Raw genomic sequence first — 7,867 nt, forward strand, 5'->3', positions numbered from 1 at the left:
TAGCGGTCATCCACTGCAGTTGTAGCCCTTGGCCGGACTGAGCGAGGCATGTCATGGACACTTTCTGTCTCTCTGTATCTCCTCCATGTCCGAACAACATCACTTTGGTTCACTCAGAAACGCCTGGGCACTTCCCTTGTTGAGACTCCTTCCTGGCACAAAGTAACAATGCGGACGCGATCGAACCGCGGTGTTGACCATCTAGACACGGTTGAACTACAGACAACACGAGCCGTGTACCTCCTTCCTAGTGGAACGTCTGGAACTGATCGGCTGTCGGAGCCCCTCCGTCAAATAGGCGCTGCTCATATTTGGTTGTTTACATCTTTGGGCGGGATTAGTGACATTTCTGAACAGTCAAAGGGACTGTGTCTCTGATACAATGTCCACAGTCAACGTCTATCTTCCAGAGTTCTGGGAACCGGGGTGGTGTAAAAGTTTTTTTGATGTGTGTATACAACCCGCCTTTCCACATAGATTATACCTATTTTCTGAGAATTTCGAACAAGATGCGCCATTTTACATTGTCGAACGTTTTTTTGTAATTCTTGCTTTCATTCTAAAGCGTAGCTTCAGAGATGGCTCACTGCTGCCTCTGTTTTTTCTAAAGTCAAAGTTAAACTCATCTAGCAGATGGTCAATTTTCTTTTCCGTTGCTTTCGAATATTACTTACGAAATTGAAATGCAACGACCTACTGGTGCTGCACAACATTATTTAGGTGGTGAACAGTTCCGGAGGGCTGTCATAATTCTTTTATTAAGTTTACTAAGATTTACAATTACTCGGGCTATGTTCTTAGTCAATGACATGAAAATTACTGGGTCCGACGTTTGCTGATAAAAAGTAAGGCCAGGGGCAATGCTACCGTCACAGCTCCATGATAACCGAACGGGTTAAAATAACTTACAAACTGTTAATATTCGACGATGCAAATAAATGACTCGCTGATGCGAATAAGAGGCCTAAGGATGCCGTACAGTCTCTAATACCATTAGTCGTATCCGCACGCTCCACTAGTCGCTGGATATTTTATTCTGGAATTTATTGTTTGTGTGATTTGCACCACTGACAGTGGATAGCATGTGTGGAAAATTCGAAATTGAACTGTGTTTCATTTTCTGTAAATCCTTAATAACCGGGCGTGTGGGACCGAGTTTCCGGTTATAAGAAAGCCAAGGACACTTTTTTGGGGGGGATAGTGGGGTGGGGGAGGGGGGGCTGATGCGGTCCGCCACGAATTCCTCTCCTACGACGACCTCTCGATCTCAGAGTAGCACTTGCATCCAAGCTGCTCAATTATTTCTTGTATATATTGTAAACTGCGTATATCCCTACAGTTTTTGCCTTATTGTACTCTTTCAGTTATACACGACATGTTGACACATGCAGTATCTTCCTGCAACTTCTTCTAGCTGGTGTTTTCCTGTTATGTATATGCTCCCTGGTTTTGCGAAGGACCTTTATTATTATATTAGCAGTGGACTCAGTTTCCAGCGTTCTCCTGTAACGCTACCAACCAGTGCCTTCGATGCTGTTCTTTTCCGGCTTTCCCATAGTCCACGAGTCTCCTCCACACAATACTGCCCTCAGGCGTACAGTTTCAGAACGTTTTTCTCGGTTTAATGTCTATGTTTGATGTTATGCGAGTCCTTTTGACGAGGAAGGCTCTGTTCTCCCGTGCTAGTCTGCTCTGTAATGGGTCTTCAGACGTACCTACGTTTTTAGTATTAGTGACAGTAAAACGTATACAATGTTTTGATATAAAACAATTTATACTCGACAGAGAAACTCAGCATTTCATTCGTCCGATCATCTGAAAAGTGAAGCTGTCATGCAGTTGATGTAGGAACGATAATATCAGCAAACTCTTTACTTCGATAACATCTTAATTCCCGCGATACAAATTCGTAGTGTGCGTTCACCATTATCAGTAGTTCACTCGGCATTTCAGGGGTAAACACAGGTCTGCAGACTATGGCTAAGGACAGTCAGCCTCTCTGTTATTCGTTAGTGGAGGGTCTTTTTCCTTTCTGCCCTGCCACACTCAACTTGCTACGGATTTGTCGGCGGAAAGCGCGCTCAGTGTGTGGAGGTGAGCGTCTTCCCGACTGGGGTGTTGCAGGCGCTGGGGCTGCGATCCCAGCCACGCAGCCAGGCCCTCTCGCAACCAACTGCAGAATGTCCTGTGCTAGAAGTAGCTAGTAATTTATACAATCCCTAACCATACTCGACTCTCCTCGCTTTTAATGCTAGCTTATTGTGTGGAAGTTTTCAGCGTTCTCCTGTAACGCTACTAACCAGTGTCTTCGATGCTGCTCTTTTCCGGCTTTCCCATAATCAGGATCGTAATCCCTTCCCGATATCATTCAGACTGCACATTGAACAAGCAGTAAAGATAACCGAGGAAATTTTTTTGAAGGGGATTAAAGTTTACAGAGAAGAATTAAAAACTTCAAAGTTAGCCGCTGAAATTGTAATCCTGTCATAGACGGCAAAGGACTTGGAAACATTAGACGAACGGAATGGGTAGTGATTTTAAGAGTTTAGAAGATAAATATCAACAAAAATTAAACACGGGTAATGTAATTTCGCTAGCGGAAAAGAACTGATGGTGGCAGAAGTAGAGAGGATATAACTGCAGACTGCAAATAGCAAGAAAAGCGTTTCCCACTTGTTTACATTGATTTTAAATTTACGTATTAGGAAGTATTTTTTGAAGGCGTGTATCTGGAGTGTAGTCTTATACGGAAAGTGAAACATGGATGATAAGTAGTTCAGACAAGAACAAAATGAAGGTTTTGAAATGCGGCGTTACAGAAGAGTGCAGAAGATAAAATGGCTGCATAGAAGAATTAGTGAGAAAGTAGTGGATCGACTTTGGGATATGTTAAATTTCGTAATAAAAGAAGGGATCGGTTTGATAAGACACATCCTGAGGCACCAAGGCATCATCAGTTTGTTAATGGAGGAAAGTTTGGGGGGCAAAAATTGTTGAGTGAGTTCAAGGCTCAAATACGGCAAGAAGGTTCAAATAGTTAGAGGTTTCAGTAACTTTGCAGAGGTGAAGAGGCTTGAACAGGATAGCATAGAGTGGAGAGCAGCATCAGACCAGTCTTTAGACTGCTGATCACAAACAGCTGCACACTGAAGCGTGTCACGTTTGGGGGAGGCTAGCAGCGCGGCGCCGTCCCCTGCCGGCAGCTGCACGAGCACGAAGGCGCGTCGCGAGGCGCGTCGCCGGTGCACTGCACCCTTATCTGTAGCATCTCTCTGGCGTAACACGTCCAAATCCTCTTCACCATTTAAATGTGACAGTGGTGTGTACAGACTCCTCCTTCACCTAAGAATAGATCCACTATTGAAGAACAACTTCAGTGGCATTATGGAAAGTCGCCAAAGCTGACGAAACGGAGTTCTGCCCAGTAGTAGAGGTGTCGACAAACATTAACACGCTCAGAAGCAAATTACGACGTGGTAGCTGGAACCCATATCGACAGACTACTGCGGACATGGGATTCTTTTAAACCAGAAAGGAAGTAACAGTAATCACCGCAAATACCAAACCCTGACTTTTTTTACTGTCGTTGTGGACTTCCATCCAAGTCTATTTTCGTGCAGCTCTCTATTCTAGACTATTCCATGCAAGTCTATTCACCTCTGCGCAACGACTGCAACCTACGGCCATTTAAATCTGCTTACTGTAGTGTACAGTTTTTAATCTCTTTTACCAAACTGACTATTCCTTGATGTCTCAAGATGTGTCCTTTGAGCCTAGCTTTAAGTTGTGGCATAAGACTCTTTTCTCCTCAGTTCAACTCAGCGCCTTTTCAGTAGCTGTTCGAGCTACCCTTTTATCTTCAGCATTCTCCTGTAGCATCACCGAGCTATGTGGGGCGGCATTTAGCTCGGTGGACTCGCATTCGGAAGGACGACGGTTCAAATCCCCATACGGACACCCATATTCAGGTTTTCCGTGATTTCCTAAAATCGCTCCAGGCACATGCCGGGATGGTTCCTTTGAAAGGGCACGGCTGATTTCCTTCCCCATCTTTGAAACATTTCGAGCTTGTGCCCCGATGTCGACGGGACGTTAAACCCTGATCTTCCTTCCATCCTTCCTTTAGCACCACATTTCAGAGGCTTCTGTTCTCTTCATGTCTATCAGTTTATTATCTACACTTCACTACCGCATAAGGATACACTCCGAACAATACTTCCACAAAATATTTTCAACATTTAGATGTTGTTTTCTATATTGACAATGAGCACGTCCTCTATCACTGCTTCATTAGGTCCCTCAAAACAACAGATAAGTTGTTGTTAAAAATTATATTTGCTGCCGTGAGAACATCTGCCCAATGAAACGGAACTCGCATGAAACTGCAAGCGCAACGTATACCTGGCATTAAGAGTAAAAATATTTAAAACATTCTCAGTTTAGATGGTGTGATGACGAGCTGTTCCCGGAACGCGTCAGCGGGTGTCATTCTTACGGTGTGGGGGTGTCGGCTGTGGCGACCTAACTAGGCAGTGGTGTGAGGCGTGCTCACAGTTTACACTGTATGAGGGTCGCAGTCACCCCGCAAGTTAACTCGATACCAACCAATGTGTGTCTTTCCGAAATGTTTGCATTGCTATTCTGTCAGCATTTTACGTCGTCTTTGCTTCCCTTAGTTTCAGTTGTTTTGCTACCAAGTTACAGGTAGCAAAACCCATCTACTACTTTCAGCGTCTCATTTCCTAATCTAAATCCATCAGTATCGCCTGACTGGATTCTACTACAGTCCATCGTACGTGTTGTTGTTCACCTTGTAATCTCTTTTCAGTACATTCTCCATTCCGTTAAACTGATCTTGCAAGCCGCTTGCTTTCTCTGACGGAAGTTGAATGTCTTACAGAAACCTTCAAGGTTTATTTCTTCTCCTTTCACTTTCTTCTTCGAAACATGTAGTGGAGATAGTTATTCACATGTTTATTGTTAACCGAAACCGGTATCGACCACCAGAATCTGATGGTCACCGGGTAATGCTTTGTGAAACCCCTGCAGCAAAGCTTTACTTGCTAGCCAGCTGGTGTTGCTTCTAATTGTTCTGATGGTGGCCAGTGGTGGCCGATACCCTTTATGGTATAAAGCATTACCTTTCATTTTTTCAAAGACAGTATTCAGTGCACAATAATCCCTTTCATGGTCTTTTGACTCCTATAGCTGCACCGTACAATTTGAAGGTAACCTTTCGCTCCCCATATTTTATCTCCAAAAATTTACGATTTGAAATGGAGTGTTTAAGTCAACTTTATCGCAAACTTTTCCAAAATCTGTCTAACAAATGTGGGTGTGTGCTATTAGTGAACCTATCTTCTAAGATAAGCCGTAGGATCAGTACTATTTCGCGAGTCACTAAGTTTGTTGTGAACCCTCGCGAGTCACTAAGTTTGTTGTGAGCGCTAACTTTCTTCTCCCTGATCAGCTTGTACCAGTCGTTCCATAGTCCTGAAGTTAATTCGTGTGGGTATTCTGCAACCATGACAGATGATTTGTTAGTCCACTAGCCAGTACTTGTCTTCTTCGGTATTATTCCATTTATCCTTGAAATCAGGTGGTATTTCGCTCGTCTCAGAACCCTGCGTATGTACGGGAACAGTTCTGTCATGGTAGTATCTTCGAAGAATCTTAGTAATTCATACGATCTACTCCAGGTTGACTCAGGTGTGATGTAAAATAAAATATTCCATTCGAAAGGCCTAATACCTTTCAGAAGAGCATCTTTGACCTAAACGTTTGTGCCAAAAATAAGTAAAAGATCGATGGCAAGACTCATTATATCTCTACTAGAAGGTATGAATAGTAAAATGAATTGTGGCAACTACAACGAATGCTGCAAAAGAAAGTCTCGAGACAGAATGATGACTGCACTGTAACTTATTTTTTCCTAGCTGGTAGGGACTGACTGTTGGGAGAATCGTTATTCTATACGGATGTCAATGCGGGCAGTAATTTTGTACGTCTGCAGTTGGGAGTCATTGAGAAAAGGGGAGGAAAAGCTTGGATTATCGGAAAACGTTCCGAACTACGGGTGACTGACTTATTCCCTTTGTCGACAGTCTGAGGGATTTTCTCCAAACCCGGGCATAACGTGGCCTTCGTGAAAGCTGTCACTGCGCCTAGTTTTCAGTGGGTTTTCCAAGAGGCCGCAGGGAACTTGTCCATATATTAGTTTTACAAATCTGGTAAACTGTCAGACGGGAACACTGAATAGAGAGTTGTTAGCTGCTGTAGAATCAAGGACTATGGCAAATACTAAAAAGAAGATAATATTAGTTATTGAAATGTGGCGTTATAGGAAAATGGTGAAAATTCAGTGGACTGTTAATAAATGAGGTGATTCTCCACAGAGTGTAGTGTTTAACGTTTGAAGCCGTTCCACTATGGGTTATGTCACCATCACGATACATCGTCCAGTTAGATATATTTATTTCAATGAATGATTGATGGATTTTGTTACCGTAACTATACTATAAACGTGAAAAAAGGAATAGTTGAGACATAGAGATTACTGTAGGTTGATACGCAGCCATGGAGGTACGCAACAGTCAATGGTTATTCCTGAATAACATAGGAACGCAATCAACAACTGCAAGGAAATTATGCGACAGTGACGACATTTTTAAATTCGCAGATTCCGAGGGTCATAGTTCCGCTTATGCAAGAAAAATTTTAATCGGTATAACCCTGAAGTACTGTAATATCTTCCGAAAAATATTGCTATAAAACTACAAAGCTAATTAACGGACAAGACGCAGCATTATAAGTGCCCTTTCAGATAAACAGAGATCGTGTAGCATTTTAAGAATCGGCGAGGATAATTATACGCGGAAAATATCGATCAGAATAAGGCATAAGACATCAGGACATAAGTTCCATTGTAGTAGAGGTGGTCAGAGAGGGCAAAAATGGTAGGAGAAGCAGAGACAGGAATGCATCCAACAAATGATTGAGGACATTGAGTGACGAGCTACGCTGATATTAAGAGGTCAGGGGAAGAGGAAGTTACGACTGAGGGGCGGTATGGTTCCAGAAATTTCTGTTGATACACTGAGTCCGTGTAATCGGGAAATCGAGTAGGTAACAAGGGGGGGTTCGCGGCGACAGATTTACTGTTGTGAGGGTAGATATGAAGTTGCGACTTTCAACACAGAGTGTTCGGTGAATGAGCCCAAGCGTATGTCATGATTCGGCAGAGAATTTTGAAGTGGATCAATTACCTGGAGAAAGTATTGGTCGAACGCACTTTACTGGGATTATTACTCTGAGAATATACCGTACTGACTTTGAGGAATACTTTTTCTTTGCTTAGGTTCACATAGACGTTATGAAGAGCCAGAAAGAGATCCTTAGCGCCATACGTTCCCTACTCAGTGGTGGAAACTTGGAACTTACACGATGGCAGTCCGACTGTAAAATGTAGGTGTCTAACAGAAACAGAGCTTTAAAGGAAGGTAAGTTTTTGTGATTTCGTAGGCTTTCCCAGAGTGCGAATCGAATCGCCGATGTAAGCCTTCCCCCACTGACACGGAATTTTATATATGTCAGGCTTCATTTTTCACAGAGCCGAATAGTACCCTAACCTTGGAAGATGGACGCAACACACTATTCATGTTAAAAGTCCTTAAATTTCTTCCACTCTTAAACGATATGCTTCCAGCATGAGGGATAAAGGCCACAGATCTGTGCTCATCTTCCGAGTACTTCTAGGAATGGTCCAAACTCCATAGCCAGACGAATCTTCTTCTGAGAGTATCCATTTTCCTTGAAAAGAGCCGTAAAATGTGCAAGTTCTTGGGTGAAACTCTCCGAGTCGGAAATG

This window comes from Schistocerca nitens, chromosome 8 (assembly GCF_023898315.1).
Source record: "Schistocerca nitens isolate TAMUIC-IGC-003100 chromosome 8, iqSchNite1.1, whole genome shotgun sequence".
NCBI lineage: Eukaryota > Metazoa > Arthropoda > Insecta > Orthoptera > Acrididae > Schistocerca > Schistocerca nitens.